Source organism: Sebastes fasciatus, chromosome 7 (genome assembly GCF_043250625.1).
Source record: "Sebastes fasciatus isolate fSebFas1 chromosome 7, fSebFas1.pri, whole genome shotgun sequence".
Taxonomy (NCBI): domain Eukaryota; kingdom Metazoa; phylum Chordata; class Actinopteri; order Perciformes; family Sebastidae; genus Sebastes; species Sebastes fasciatus.
The window spans coordinates 36607839-36624935 of NC_133801.1; the positions used below are offsets into that span (position 1 = coordinate 36607839).

At 46.5% G+C, this 17097-nt stretch overlaps 1 protein-coding gene across 5 annotated transcripts in view; it reads left to right on the forward strand.

The window, feature by feature from the left end:
• Positions 1 to 1054: 1054 nt before the first annotated feature.
• The window catches only part of fat3a (FAT atypical cadherin 3a), a 228643-nt gene continuing 212600 nt past the window's right edge, over positions 1055 to 17097 (forward strand). For all 5 annotated transcript variants that reach the window (XR_012594613.1, XM_074640548.1, XM_074640550.1 and 2 more), the window contains exon 1: positions 1055 to 1213. The gene's annotated coding sequence lies outside the window, so the exon portion shown is untranslated. The remainder of the gene's footprint in view (positions 1214 to 17097) is intronic.

Below are 17097 nucleotides of genomic sequence, written 5' to 3' on the forward strand. Positions count from 1 at the left end.
AGTGTGTCCACTCTAACCTGTTAACATGGACGCCGAAATAAAAAACAACACGCCACGCGAGACTCACGCGAGCCTGATGCGGGCAGTGTGTCCACCACTTAAGGCTCTGGCGCCGACCCTGGCTGTTCATCTTCACTGTACAAACGTAGGAGTGTTAAGCCCAACCATGTAGGTCTTCCCTAAACCTAACTGTGCTGGTTTGATGCCTAATCCTACAGTGAGGCCCAGCAGGGGCGTGACAGAGCGGCGGTACAAGGAGCTGGGATGAAAACGTATTGTATAATATGTGTATGTACAGTAGTAGCTTCCTATCAGGGGTGTAGAGAACCATTTTTAAATATTCTATGATTCACTGTAAATCATCACATTGAACAGTATGAGGTCCTACTCTGTGACCACCTTAGTTAGAGGCTCTGTGTTTCAGGGTGTCTGCTAGCGTTTACTCTACATTCTGAATTAAATACATGAGAATAAGAGACAACAACAACAAATAAAAAGAGAAAATACTTTAATAATCAAATTCTCTGTCTTTATTATTGATTAATCATGACTGATTGATTGGGGAAGATGGTAGATCAGCAGCCCTGGTCCCCCTGCAGGTCCATTTTACAGATTAATGTGTGCCAACCGGCCCCGGTCTCCCCTGCAGGTCCGTATTGCAGATTAATGTTTTCCAACCGGCCCCGGTCTCCCCTGCAGGTCCGTATTACAGATCAATGTGTGCCAACCGGCCCCGGTCTCCCCTGCAGGTCCGTATTACAGACTAATGTGTGCCAAACGGCCCCGGTCTCCCCTGCAGGTCCGTATTACAGATTAATGTGTGCCAACCGGCCCCGGTCTCCCCTGCAGGTCCGTATTACAGACTAATGTGTGCCAACCGGCCCCGGTCTCCCCCATCACATGTCACTCACGTGACAATTCAACACTGAAATTAATGATTTGATTTAATTAACGTAGTTTATTTAAAATGCAGAGCAAGAAATACAATCTGCGGAGTCTCCGGTAGGCTGCGCTGTTACCGTGCGCCCATGCGCGGGACCCGGCCCCGTCGTGAGCGCGCAGCAGCAGCAGTTGTAGAGCAGAGAGCGCACGGAGCGGAGCGGCCCGCCAGTCAGTCAGTCAGTCAGTCAGTCGGTACCGGAGCGGCTCTGCTGGTGTGGATGCTACCGAGCAGGACGGACTTTTCCTCCGGGATATTCAGCAGCATGGCTGGGTGAGTCCCGCGGCTCGAGCCGCAGTCTCAGCTGAGATACCGGAGCAAAGTTGGAGGTGTGCGGACGAACGTGCGGTGTGAATGCGGGGAGCGGGAGCGGGGTTAGGGGTCCACAGCCGGGGATGCGTTTTCATTGCTAGATTTGCAAGAGCTCGTGAGGCGAGCTGGGTGACCCAGTCCGACTCCCGGATCACCTGCTGTAATAACGGTCCGTTATCGGTGTGCTGCAGCGGTGCGGCTCCGCAGCTCTAACCGAGCTCAGGATGGAGGGAGACCCGCTGATGAGCGGCGGGCTGCGGGGCGACATGGGACCACATGGGACCACATGGGACCACTGAGAGTCCGGTCCCCGCTGCAGCCATCCGGACCGAACCAGGCTCCACTTGTCATCGCTTTACAAGCTGCAGTATTAAACACACTGGGCTATCCAGTGGTGGGAGATCCGTGTCCTCCGTGTCCTCCGTGTCCTCCGTGTCCCTCCGTGGGGAGAGGACAGGTGCAGCCCTGCTTATCGATCACACATCAGATAGCCAACGCTACACCAACTTCACTGTCTGCTTTCTCTAGAAGCAGCCTGATGAAGCAGGCAGGCCTGCTGTGTCCCTCCAGGACGCTGCCGATACACTGGTACATCCTCCACACAGCTGATCATTGTTATTATTAGTATTAATATTAGTATTAGTATTATTACTATTATTCCTGGATGTTCCCTGTCCCAGTGAGGAGTCCTGCAGGCTCAGTGTCTCATGGCAGTGCAGTCATGTTGAGAGAGCGAGAGAGAGAGAGAGAGAGAGAGAGAGAGAGAGACAGAGAGAGAGAGAGAGAGAGTGTTGCTGCAGACTGACAGCTGGTCTGAAGTGTCCTGTGGGCCATTTACTGAGAACAGGTGTTCTGTAGCCGCCATAGAGGTGCTGCTGCTGGTGCTGCTGCTGGTGGTGCTGCTGCTCCATCAGGGTGGAGCTCATTTGAACGGAGCATCCACTCTCTCTATACCTGTTTACCACACACACACACACACACACACACACACACACACACACACACATGCACACCTGTGTACCACATGCACACACATACCTGTGCACTCACATCTGTTACTGAGTGTGTGGATGCTTCCTCTACACCTCCTCCTCACCTCTTATCTCTACACCTCCTCCTCTCTCTCCTCCTCACCTCTTATCTCTATACCTCCTCCTCTCTCTCCTCCTCCTCACCTCTTATCTCTACACCTCCTCCTCCTCACCTCTTATCTCTACACCTCCTCCTCTCTCTCCTCCTCACCTCTTATCTCTACACCTCCTCCTCTCTCCTCCTCCTCACCTCTTATCTCTACACCTCCTGCTCTCTCTCCTCCTCACCTCTTATCTCTATACCTCCTCCTCTCTCTCCTCCTCACCTCTTATCTCTACACCTCCTCCTCTCTCTCCTCCTCACCTCTTATATCTACACCTCCTCCTCTCTCTACTCCTCCTCACCTCTTATCTCTACACCTCCTCCTCTCTCTCCTCCTCCTCACCTCTTATCCCTACACCTCCTCCTCTCTCTCCTCCTCACCTCTTATCCCTACACCTCCTCCTCTCTCCTCCTCTCCTCTTATCTCTACACCTCCTCCTCTCTCTCCTCCTCACCTCTTATCCCTACACCTCCTCCTCTCTCTCCTCCTCACCCTCTTATCCCTACACCTCCTCCTCTCTCTCCTCCTCCTCACCTCTTATCCCTACACCTCCTCATCATCTCCACAGACTGAGGCCCTGTTCAGACCTGGTACTAACATGCGTCCTGGGTGATCCGATCACAGGAGGACAGCTCTATCAGATCACTCAGACCACATTCAGAGCTGGTCTGCCTCGCAGCATAGAAACGGCCTCTGTGCTCTACTCTATCATTGTCTGTATTTTATGAAATAGATCTCATCTATAGGCTACATATCTACAGACTATCAGACGGGGAACAGGAGCATTATTATCAGACTGACGGAGATGTGTCTGTGTTTTTGTTCTGCTGCTCTGCACAGATCTGTTCTCTCTCCTCCCCGGCTCTCTGAAGCTCTGTATGCTGCTGTTGCCTGGTGAAGGCGGCGGTGTCCCCGAGGACCGCCGGTACAATAACCTTTTATTTTGATTAATAAAATGTAGCAGAACTCATGAATATGTAGGATATGATTCCTGACATTCCTGTTGTATTGCGTCACAACGTCTGCTGTGTCAGCCGTGTGTATACTATGTGTTTATTTGCATATAGAGCGGGGAAGTGAGATTGGATCACACTCAGTTTGTCACTGGAGACACATGTGGAGACGCATTCTAATACCAGGTGTGAACAGACGTTCTTAAAGCTGTCCACTTGTGATGGGATCACTGAGTGCGCATGTTAATGCCGGGTGTGAACGGGGCCAGACTGGAGCTCAGCGTGGCCTACAGTAAACTGCCATGTTATTGTGTATTGCTGTAGCTAGTAGCGTTAGCTTTCTTGTTGCTGTGTAGTTAGTGACTAACGTGGAAGATGCTCCCGAACCTCCAGTTGCTGATTATTAGACAGAAACCGAAGAAATTGCATTCTAAGAAATTCCGTCATGTAGACTGCGTTTTCCTGTATGGTTGGCTGGAAAACTAACCTCCCTCGCCTGGCACATTAGGAAATGAGCTTGTTTGCATTTAGAATATTCATTTTCTGTGAATGTTGCAGCTATGATATTAGGATACTTCACTCATATTTGATGTGAGATATGCAGAGCTGAAGTGAAGCCTCATTCAACAGAATATAATAACACAAATCAGTGAAAATCCAGCTTTGGATACCATTTCCTGTTGTTCTCTCCAAAGATAAATAAAACAATCCAATATCATTGTTTATTTAATATTTCTGTGTTTAGCAGCCTAATGCAAGCTACGAGTCCAGAGGCTAGCCTGGCAACACATTCTCACTCCCAACTCATCAAATACTGGCTAACATTAAGCACACAACCCACGCACTGAATTAGTCCTTAAAAATACAGAAGTCCCTGATTTATGTATGGTGGGTGGGGGGGGTCAACTTAGTCCTAAGGGCTTGCAATGCACCGGTGGAAACCTCTTGCCGAAGTGGCTTGGTAAGTCACATTGGCGATCTAATGTATTCACCATTTCTATGGATGAAAACCATTTATTTTCCAGTGTACCTGGTAACTGTCCTCGTACGGTCTCGCCACCGTCGGCGGTCATGTTTATATGTTGCTGTTGCCTTTGTGAACGCCCCGATGGTTGAGGGCTGCCTGCTCACTGTGGGACGAGTTTTGGTCCGGTTGTTCTTTGTGGAGGGAGTCGGTGGCAGACTAGCGTAATCAGTTGGATGGTGAGTTTTAAGATGGGAGCGGAGATTTATGGTGTTTCCATCTTTAGTCCCGAGTTGTTTGTTGCATAGTTTTCAAATCACTTGGTTCACATTCTCTGGCTCTCCTTTTTGGTTGGGTTTAAAACCAGAGAAATGCCAAATAGGTGCATTTATATTCTTTTTGCTAACGAGAGCGGACACCTTTCCTGCTGGAGTTAGGGCTACGTGGCTAATTACGTAGGCTACAGCGTCAGACGTATGCTACATATTGTTACTTTTTTTTAATACGCTACAACAATGGGGAGAATCATAGAGAAAAAAAGAGACTGAATGTAGCGCAAAATTCACGAGTGTTGCATAAGCGAATATCGTTCTGTTATCGTGGACACATGAGGGCCATTATCGTGGCCAACCAATATGCTGTTGAACGATAATCTCGTCATATCGCCCGAGCCTCCTGTAATGTAAATATGATGTAAATATAATGTAAATGTAACCCAGTTCCCCCCCCCGGGGATCAATAAAGTGTTTCTGATTGAGTAATGCTCCGTCATCAGACTCTGACCGGATCATCATTCCTGAACTGAACTGCAGCTTGTGTTGGTTCATATGGAGCAGGTACAACGGACTGACTGAAAGACACACATGTGAAGGCCCATGGTAGCGGAGCTCACATCACTTTGACCATCTGCTTTAATTCGGTATCGCCTACGATGGAGTGTGGTCGCACACGCAGCGATAAACACTCTTCTATCAGTAGTTATTACTTAGGCACAGTGTGGATCTGCAGTTGGAGGCTGCCTGAACGCTGTGGAGAGAAGAACTCGCCGTCCAGTCGGTTTTTGTTTCCGTCCGCTAATCAACACATCCTGGTGATGCCATTGTAAATCAGATGTTTGAAGTGTATCCAGATATACCGACTTTAGTTTAACAGTGTCGACATACAGTTTGACACAAATCCTTGTCCATTGAGCTGGATTAACTCGGCGAACGGGGCTAAACCACCGAGCATACAGCGCTCATACAGCTGTTAGAGAAAAACGGGTGCGCTGCCAAAACTATCCGGGTAAAACTCAAGCCCCAGAATTTCTGTTCTGCGTATGCTAGTAGTCGACATAAACTGCTGTTTGGGTACCGAAAGGATGTCGCGGACCGAACCAAACGTCCTGTACCGAACGGTTAAATACAATTAAAAGTACTGTTACACGCCTAACGCTAATTCAAGCAAAGGATCCATCATGTTGGTGTTCTACTGAGCACTGGCTCAGAGCGTCTAATATTACCACGGCATGAAATGACACAAAAAAAACATAACGATAACACGCAAAGTAAGAAGAAATTGCCGTGTTTTCATGTAGCGTATATATATATATGTATATATATGTATGTATATATACATATACATACATATATATATTGTGAGACCAGGCTGGGTGAAAGTAAAACAGACGTATCAACAGGCATGCTACACCAGAGCTTTGCTATTAGCTAATTTAGGCTAATTATTTGGTGTGACTACAAGGCTAGCAACAGGGCTAACCATCTAGGACTAATGTGTGACATCTATTCATCCATCTCTGCTGACATTACAGGAATGTGAATTAGCATCTCTATCCAACAATCTACAACAGTGAAAGTCAAATGTTTGATCTGCTAATGGACTTTAATGTGGTTGTTTTTTATTGGATTTATTTTCATAGTTTAGTTTCCCCATCCTTCCAGTCTCTGTGAAATATTCAAACTGTAGACATCATGTTTATATGGCTGCTGCATTTCATCAAAAATGTCAAACCCATACATGTGTGTGCATGATTTTACACCGACATCCACCCGACGTATCTGATATCTTTGGAAACATTGGGATTCATTTCCATTTAAAATCAAGTTGTGTTGGTTTGACCACTACGCGAGAAGCCAGTGTTGGATGTGTCGGGGCTGAAGAGGCTAGCCTCGATAGATTACATCGTACCTACTTCCATGTATAGCTGTTACAGAATGGGATTGAGTCTCGTGGCTACACCCTCCTGCGGTTGCACGTAGCCTATCTGGATTCTGAATGCATCGCTGCAGATAACGTGTGCAGAGGAGCTGCTCGCAGTGGCTGACCTCCCTGCCGAGCACGCTGACCTCCACATGGAAGAGGAGAAGGGGGAGGGGGAGGGGAGATGGAGGCCCTCCCTCCGTTCGTTTTGTTCTCCTTCTCCCTGAGTGCCTTGCTCCACAGGCTGCTTGCTTGAAAATGGCATCGCTGCATCCCCTCCTCCTCCTCATCCTCCACCATCCCCCCCCTCGCTTTTCCTTCATCTCTGGTCCCCCGAGGCAATGTGAGCGTCTGTTCGTGCCAAATGCCAGCACTCTGCCCCCCCCGTGTGTATGAGAGACGGAGGGAGAGAGTTGGGGAATTTCTTTGGTTCCCCCTCTTCATCCAGGCTGGGGGGTTGGGTTAGTGCTGGTGCTTCATTCCCAAATGGCAAATGGCTGGTGTGTGTGTGTGTGTGTGTGTGTGTGCGTGCGTGCGTGCGTGCGTGCATGTGTGTGAACGGAGCTACTATTGTTGTCAGCGACTCCTGGAATGCTGTTGAATGATGCTTGTGTCGACCCAGATGCCCAGGAGTCTCGTCTGTCTGTGTTTGGTCCTTCTTCTGCTGTCGTGTCTGGTCTCTCAGTCTGGTCTCTCAGTCTGGTCTCTCAGCCTGGTCTCTCAGTCTGGTCTCTCAGCCTGGTCTCTCAGTCTGGTCTCTCAGTCTGGTCACTCAGTCTGGTCTCTCAGTCTGGTCACTCATTCTGGTCTCTCAGTCTGGTCTCGCAGTCTGGTCACTCAGTCTGGTCACTCAGTCTTGTCTCTCAGCCTGGTCTCTCAGTCTGGTCTCTCAGTCTGGTCTCTCAGCCTGGTCTCTCAGCCTGGTCTCTCAGTCTGGTCTCTCAGTCTGGTGTCTCAGTCTGGTCTCTCAGTCTGGTCACTCAGTCTGGTCTCGCAGTCTGGTCACTCAGTCTTGTCTCTCAGTCTGGTCTCTCAGTCTGGTCTCTCAGCCTGGTCTCTCAGCCTGGTCTCTCAGTCTGGTCTCTCAGTCTGGTGTCTCAGTCTGGTCTCTCAGTCTGGTCTCGCAGTCTGGTCTCTAGGTCTGTTCTCTCAGTCTGGTCTCTCAGCCTGTTCTCTCAGTCTGGTCCCTCAGTCTGGTCCCTCAGTCTGGTCTCTCAGTCTGGTCTCTCAGTCTGGTCACTCAGTCTGGTCTCTCAGTCTGGTCTCGCAGTCTGGTCTCTCAGTCTGGTCCCTCAGTCTGGTCACTCAGTGTGGTCTCTCAGTCTGGTCACTCATTCTGGTCTCTCAGTCTTGTCTCTCAGTCTGGTGTCTCAGTCTGGTCTCTCAGTCTGGTGTCTCAGTCTGGTCTCTCAGTCTGGTCACTCAGTCTGGTCTCGCAGTCTGGTCTCGCAGTCTTGTCTCTCAGCCTGGTCACTCATTCTGGTCTCTCAGTCTTGTCTCTCATTCTGGTCTCTCAGTCTTGTCTCTCAGCCTGGTCTCTCAGTCTGGTCTCTCAGCCTGGTCTCTCAGTCTGGTCTCTCAGTCTGGTGTCTCAGTCTGGTCTCTCAGTCTGGTCTCTCAGTCTGGTCTCTAAACCTGGTCTCTCAGTCTGGTCTCTCAGTCTGGTCTCAGTCTGGTGTCTCAGTCTGGTCTCTCAGTCTGGTCTCTCAGTCTGGTCTCTAAACCTGGTCTCTCAGTCTGGTCTCTCACTACTCTCAACACGCCGTCTGCATGTGGATAAAGAGCCAAACACAATGTCTTGCATCTGGAAAGCTAATATTCTGGATTTGGCCTTGTGTGTAAGACCATTTCAAGGTGCTGTATCAGTTTACCATCAATACATCATGTCAACATTCATTTTGATCCATTAACATGAGCTTGTTGTCTGGTGGACTCGTTGTCTGGTGGCAGGTCAGATTTAGAGGGAAATCTACTTTTAACTGTATGTCACAAAATGGGAGGAAGGTGTTCTTCTCCCCAGAGCTGTTCTTCTTCTCAGAGCTGTTCTTCACCCCAGAGCTGTTCTTCTTCTCAGAGCTGTTCTTCTTCTCAGAGCTGTTCTTCTCCCCAGAGCTGTTCTTCTTCTCAGAGCTGTTCTTCTCAGAGCTGTTCTTCTTCTCAGAGCTGTTCTTCTTCTCAGAGCTGTTCTTCTCCCTAGAGCTGTTCTTCTTCTCAGAGCTGTTCTTCTCCCCAGAGCTGTTCTTCTCAGAGCTGTTCTTGAGACTCTAGTTGGACTGAAAGTCGGTTAGGTGACTGACACTTCTTCTCTTCTTCCAGTGGGGCTGGAAATAGGACAGTGGCCTGAATCGTCGCGGGGCCGCGTGTCAGCAAGCTTTGCTGCTGCCGGTGTGGGGGGTGTACATAGAAAATAATAGCGGATGCATACTGAAACACCAACAGGTTGTGGCTCCGTACTCCATACTGGATGCATACTGAAACACCAACGGGTCGAGGCTCCGTACTCCGTACTAGATGCATACTGAAACACCAACGGGTCGTGGCTCCGTACTACATACTGGATTTATACTGAAACACTGGCAGGTTGTGGCTCCGCATTCCGTACTAGATGCATACTGAAACACCGGCAGGTCGTGGCTCCGTACTAGATGCATACTGAAACACCGGCAGGTCGTGGCTCCGTACTGGATGCATACTGAAACACTGGCAGGTCGTGGCCCCGTACTCCGTACTGGATGCATACTGAAACACCGGCAGGTCGTGGCTCCGTACTAGATGCATACTGAAACACCGGCAGGTCGTGGCTCCCTACTGGATGCATACTGAAACACTGGCAGGTCGTGGCCCCGTACTCCATACTGGATGCATACTGAAACACTGGCATGTCATGGCCCCGTACTCCATACTGGATGCATACTGAAACACCAACGGGTCGTGGCTCCGTACTACATACTGGATTTATACTGAAACACTGGCAGGTTGTGGCTCCGCATTCCGTACTAGATGCATACTGAAACACCGGCAGGTCGTGGCTCCGTACTAGATGCATACTGAAACACCGGCAGGTCGTGGCTCCGTACTGGATGCATACTGAAACACTGGCAGGTCGTGGCCCCGTACTCCGTACTGGATGCATACTGAAACACCGGCAGGTCGTGGCTCCGTACTAGATGCATACTGAAACACCGGCAGGTCATGGCCCCGTACTCCGTACTGGATGCATACTGAAACACCGGCAGGTCGTGGCTTCGTACTGGATGCATACTGAAACACCGGCAGGTCATGGCCCCGTACTCCGTACTGGATGCATACTGAAACACCGGCAGTTCGTGGCTTCGTACTGGATGCATACTGAAACAGTACAGAACTAGTCACTTTCACTTCATTTGCACTTTCATGTTGGTTCCAGGCTCAGCTGTTTGCTAACAGGAAGTGTGAACACATGACGGCGTGAGTGACAGGAGGAGCTCATATATTTCAGTACAGACACCTTGGATGAGCTGTTGCATGCTTCCACATGTTTTCTGGTGCTCAGCTAGCTCATCAGCAAATGTAACCAATTATCTATAAGTAACACTTCTATCAGGTGCAGTTCGAGGTGTATACACGCTTCCTCTTGGCTTTGTGAATATTGGGAATTTGAAAAGTTAAACTCTTTGAGTGATATACAGTATGTTGTCCTGTGAGGAATAAAAGGTGTTAATTGCCTGTACAGTTCCTGTTGAGCATTTTGGTATTGTCCCTGTTCATTCCCAACACCTTTGTGTCCCATCAGTCCCATCTGCTTTGTGCTTTGATTTTACACATATGTGATTTCCAGAGGCTGAAATAGTGGCCATTTTACAATCATATTTGCTGCAGTCCTTGCTTTTTGTCTTTTTGAGTAAAAGCTGTAGCCAGAATAGTTTCCCTCTCCTCTCCTACGCCGTGGCTCACCTGACCACGAGCCAAACCTGGAAATGAAGCTCTGAATCCACCAGGTTCAAATGAATTACTGCATCGGCCTTCAGAAGGTGCCCCTTTTCTATGGCAGCTGTCTAATCAGCCAGCAGAATAATTCACAGTAAGCTCTTTGTCATGTTAAATCATGTCCACCGCTATTCATTTACTTTACGTCCACATGCACAGAAAGAGAGATGAAGCTCTGCCAGTGTGTGCAGAAAACATCAATTAAACATTCCTTTCCCCCGAGCCACAGTGGCTGCTGACACGTCATTACTGCTGAATAATTGTGCTTCTGCTGATATAATTGGAGAATCATTATTTAAACAGGCATGTGTTTGGAGACTGTGAGGTAACCTGCTCCTCCACCCACCTGTGTTATCCCCCCAAGGTGGAGGTCCAGATCCAGCAGAGCTCCACCTGTCTGTCTGTGTAGGATGTGAGCAGAGGGCACAGCTCCTGTTCTGCTATGCACACAACTAGAGAGCAGTTTAGGGATCATGTAACTGGCCCGGAGGTGTGTCTAATTGGGCCCAAAATCCAGCTCCAAGTCATCAACGAGCAGGAATGTGAGCGGGAGGCAGCATGTGGACACGGTGGAACGAGAGCTGGGGTCACATTGTCACTACCCAGATATTAGACAGACCCGAATCACTTCCTCTTGTTATTGTTTTACATCCTATGAGTTCTTTATTTCTTTTGTTTATTACTGTTGCAGTGGCCCATTAAAGTTCACTTTTGGTAACGTTAGACACCCAGACAGAGTGCAGTATGTTGGGGGGTTGGGGGTGTCTCTAGTGCCCCTACATGCTCCTTCATGCCTGCCATGTGTGCCTGGCACTCAGTGCTGCCAGAGCAGATGGGTATTGAGCCCGTGTGTGGTGGGTTAGTGTTGGCATGAGAGCCGGCCGCTTGTATAGCTGCAGACCAGAGATGTCAACCAGAGAACCTGCCCTGCACCAACACATTACTGTTTTAGCATTTCAGTTTGACTCTAGCAGCTCACAGAACAGGACTGTTCCAGCTGCAGTGACTGGAGAGAGTGCTTTCTGATGCTTATGACTACATTTGGTGACTTGATAGGTGCTCTTGTCCACTAATGATGTCCGCCCATACAGTCAACGTGGTCCATTTGGACTGTAAGCGGACTTCTGAATTGACATCACTTGGACCCCCGCAGTTAAGCAGACGCAGAAAGCATAATTTAAGCTTCAGGGCAGAGTATTGAACCTCAGTATGCCAGGGTTCATGTACTGAACGTTGGCATTGATGGTCTGGTCAGATTTATCACTGTTTGCTTATTCTTTGATCACCAATTTGATTTGATTTGCCATTTTTTGCCAGTATTTTATTAATTCCTAGTTCTTGTAGAAATGAAACTTGAGCTTTCGAAGGGTTTTGTCTGTAGGTTTCTATTTCTCAAAGTAAACATCAGTAAAATGTTGATTAATCTGCCAATTATATTCATGATTAATTGATTATTGTTTGGTCTGTAATATGCCAGAAAATTGTGGGAAAAAAACGTCAATCACAATTTTTCAGAGCCTGAGGTGACATCTACAAATGATTTGTTTTTATCCAACCAAGCAGGTGAAGTCAGTGGAAGAAAGTAACCAGACCCACGAAGCAATAGAGGAGTTGCCTATGATGCGTACTGTAGCCTGGCTCATACTGGGTTTTAGAAGCTGATGCTGATATGTGACCCGCTCTATCAAAATGAGTCGGATGTCGCGGCAGCGCATTCTTGTAAAAACAAATTTTTTTATGAAAAAGTGTGTTTTGAGTTTTTGTTTTTTTATGCGTTTCTGAATAAATAAAGTCTCAGCTTTAATACAAAGTAAGAATCAATGTAAAATTCAAATGATAAGTCTAGTTTTGAAGCTCTTAAACATAACGTTGTCGTAAAGTTTTTACCGGAATTCCGCTGTATTGACTCGGCTCAATAGAGTTGATTGACAGATTGTGGTTGACAGAGGAGATAGCTGGCTTGACAAGATGAAATCACGTGAGGAAAACATCGCTCGACTTTTAAATTAAATTCCTGTTAGAGGTGCTACATCTGACGACAACTGGACCGACTTAAATTCAGATTATTTCACCGCACCGGGTGATGAGGACAGCGGGTGCGCCGGGTCGGGTCGGACGCCCTGCTAACGCTAGTGGCTAGGCTAGCTCTCAATCCGCTGATCAGGACGGAGAAAGTGAGTTGGAGGAAGGCGAGGAAGAAGATATTCCACTCATGGCTGAGCCGATGATGACACACAGTGTCTCTGATTAAAGTTATTAAATCAGGACAGTGTTAAAGAGACTGAGATCGCCCGGCCGGGAGTACCAGTGTAGCTGCAAACTGTAAAACAGCGCCGCTCTCTACACCGGAGGAGATGGAGAGAAGACGCGATCAAATGAAAGAAATGACTAATGGTAAGTTCTGATAGTTTAACTACACTACCCTTGTTTTATCTGTTTGTTTTAAAGACTTTTAAAATCACTAGAGCAGGCTAAGAAGCATTAATAGCAGCTACTAATGTGTGTGTCAGTGTGCGTAGTCTATAGGTGTCTGTTTGTCTCAGGTGTGTCTCTCTGGTGGTCTGTCTCAGGTGTGTCTCTGAGGTGTCTGTCTGTCTCAGGTGTGTCTCTCTTGGGGGATATCATTTTAAATAGCAAAAGAAATAGCTTAACATATAGTAAAATGATATGTTGTATATTAATCTGACATCACATGGTGAATAGGCTATGTTAATTAATATAGGGCTGTATTTATATGATAATGATCAGGCCTCATTCAACAATGATTCAACATGATTTAGTCAGCCTAAAATCTTTGAGATGACTTGATTTTTCACTTTATGCTTTTCACTTTATGTCATTTTGTAGATGAGAAACATCTGGATCTCCTTGAGAAGATCAGCTCCCATATGACCCTGTGAAAGGACGCAGTGAGCTCCAGGAGAAGCCAGCAGAATGTGCACAGGCAACACATTTCATAGTCTTTCTATTATGTCTATATTCTATTATATATTCTATTATATAATATTGTACATACATAATATTTGTTCATATGTTATCCATTTTCTAGTATGTTTTTTTATTGTTTGGATATGGACTTGTAAGTTTGTGCATGTACCTGTGTGCACATGGCTCCATATTTAATATTTTTAATTGTGTATTCTTCATATAATTATTATTATATTGAAATAAACATATATACTATATATTATATCATATGTACAGTATATATTTTTTTTATATTTTATCAATTTTATTCCATACATTTTGGATTCTTTTCTACATGGACTTCTAGCCCTATCTACTGTACTGCTTGTGGTCATACGCGTGCACGTGGCCACGTGCACATCACGTGCTCGTGACTATGTGCACATGTATGCATGAAGGTATGTGTAGGCTAAATTATGAAATGTTGGTTGTCACTTTTGACCAAGAAATATTGTGTTCATTTAGACTTGAGTCTTAATAAATGTGTTTTAATCAATGCAAAAAATGTCTGAATATGAATTCTTATCTTTAATGCCCTTTTTCTCAAAAGTAATGTTTCATGACAGTCGAACTTTGAAAGAGCATATCTCATTGAATATTTGTCGTAGAAAGATAATCTTGGTATTGCCATAAAGCTGAGACTTTCCTCTTTACAGTCAGACAGATAACTCAAAATGTGTTTCGAGGTCAATGTGACTCATAATGATGGAGCAGGTCACATATCATATATGACATTTGAGAGTTTAAAGAGTTGATGCCTTGCTCAAGGGCACCTTTGCAGCTACCAGTCCACACTCCGTACTTGGTCTGTGCGGAGACTTGAACCAGCGACCCTCCACAGGTCTCCAGACTAACTTTTACCAAGACTGACCAGTTGTACCAATGGGCCTAACTTCTTCATTTAGGTGAACCCAAACATTTTACTTTACCTTTTGGTACCACAATAATACATTTGAAGGGTTTTGTCAGTTCCCATTGGCCTACAGTAGAGATGTCACTATACCAGACATTTAGTAGCTGGTACCAATACCAGTGAAATCCCACCATTCTCTATAGTAATTGGTAAAACACAAAAGTCAAACAGTGTACTTCAACATCCACTCCTTTATTCCTGTTGTTATACTGGTTTTTGTTATGAAGTTTAACAGGTCATAATTCTCTCTATTATCTACTTTATATTACTGTGAAAACATCTCCTTCAAACAACTGGATTTATTCAAGTTTCTCACCAAAACCTACATTTTACACATCATGATAACATTATAATGTACCTTGGACTAATACTCCTATTTACTGATTAGGAACACTTCCTGAAGGCATCCTAGTTTCAACACAGATCTGTTGTTCACAATGTAGCATGATCAGGGAAACAATAGGGTGGGTCACCTGGACGCGTCCATAGTGAGTGTAACAGTCTCCCTACGATGCCTTCAGGTATCCACACCTTCACATATTACGTTGGTGTCAGAGCAGCGTGATGTCAGGAATGTGTAGAGAGTGAGTGGTAGAGTGACAGAGAGAGAGATGCTCTACAGAGCAGATCAGCTGTTTGATCGTCGGAGCAGAGAAGCGGTTAGATTAGCGCTAAAGTTGTCTCGTGTTATTAAATGTTACCGTGTCACACAAACACACAGTCACACTTTTTGTCCTTCCCACGCCGTGGTCAGGTTTAAGCCTCTTACGGGGACCAGGGAGACGGGGTGGAGCGGTTACCTCCGCCGGTGATGGCGGTCTTGGCTGGACCGTTCAGGGCCGAGCACAGGTGGAACGGAAAACAGTCACTAGTTCTCTTCATGTTGAATTACTGCTATGTGTTATGGTTGTGATGTGAGGAGTAGTCTACAGGGCGCGGTTTGACACACACACACACACGCACACACACACACACACACACAGACAGACAGATGTGACCGGTGCTCCGGTGCGCTCCACTCTATTAAACTTGAGTGTTTAAGAACCCTCAACTAAAAATGTCATATGCTTACAATACAGCATTATACGATAATGAAATGGGCCGAGTGCCATGGAGTAGTTCAGTTTAATGATTCCATGACCTGTCATGTAGCGCCGTACCCATGGAACCCTTGGAGTAGTAAAACTGAGCCCAACACCACCACATTAGTAATGACCCCTGCACTGGATCGGCCTACTGTTAGTGTCTACTGTTACTGTCTACTGTTAGTGTCTACTGTTAGTGTCTACTGTTAGTGTCTACTGTTAGTCACAGTGGGATTCTAGTCCTGACCCATCAGCCTGTTTTAGAACAGTAGTTTGACCGATTCACAGTCATGCATCAGACACATCAGAGAGCACAAGGTCGCACCAAACCTCAGCTCCAGTTCTGCTGTTCTCCTGAGCCTTCCCTAGTATTTGAGAGAAACGTATTCCTGTAATAAGTTTGGCTGCTCGGTGGTGTGCTGTCCTCTGAAATGATTCTGATAGGCCAGTGAAATGGAAAAGTCCAGAAGAACAGTCGCCTGTCAGTGGAGTAAGTCTCTCTGTGGCATCATTTACTGGCTAGCAGAGACTCATCAGCCACTCATTGAGATGAAAACAGAGAAAACACAGGTCTTCATATTTCTGCCTTCAGAAAGAGGTTGGATTTGGGTGCAGAGCTGTGGTGCAGAGGCAGAGCCACCGCTGACTTTAACAGATGGACGGTGCGACGTCGTTGGTCGGCTTGGTGATACAGTGCGGGCCAAACTGCTTGTGACTTTGCCTGTTTTTCTTGTGAGCAGAGCTGTTTGTCAGCACCGACCTCTCAATCAGTTTCTGGTCTGTTCACCAATCGGCCGGGCCCTGCAGCGACCAGACGCCTTCCTGCCTTTGATAGATGTTGTTGTTCAGAGCGAGAGACCTTGTCGGCAGGAAATGGGAAAATTCTGTGTTTAAATCGGAGCACGGTGGTGTTTTGGGGATCGATAGCTCATTGGGGAGCACTTGATGGGCTTTGGTGTGGAAGGTAACTCAGCTGTGAACTGAGATGTAAACTCAGGCGCTACCTTTGTCTTTCACTTCTCGACAAAATGTGAAAAAAACAAACAAACAGTTGCATTGATTGTTGAAGCATGCTTTCTCTGCACTTAACCACAATGGAAGATGGCACAGGAGTTAATTGGTGTGTGTGTGTGTTTGTGTGCGCCAATGGAGTGCTCAGACCAAACCTGCCTAGGCAGCTCTTTTCAGTTTGAGTGTTGAGTTAGCTAGAGGCGTGTGTGTGTGTGTGCATGGGTGTGTGTGAGAGAAAGAGCAGTTCACTGTCCTGGTGTTGACCTTTCACTGACTGTAATGTTTCCAACCAAGTGGCTGCAAGAAGTGTGTGATGGTCCATATATATATATATATATATATATATATATACTGTATATGTATGTATGTGTGTATATATATATATATACATATATATATATATAAAATACATCATTCTGATCTGTCCATCTGAGGGGTGTGTGGGGGGGAGGGTGAGAGGGCATTGATCTGGAATAGTTCAAGTTAGGCATTGATCTGGAATAGTTAAGGTAAAGCATTGATCTGGAATAGTTAAGGTAAGGCATTGACCTGGAATAGTAAGGTTAGGCATTGATCTGGAATAGTTAAGGTTAGGCATTGACCTGGAATAGTAAGGTTAGGCATTGATCTGGAATAGTTAAGGTAAGGCATT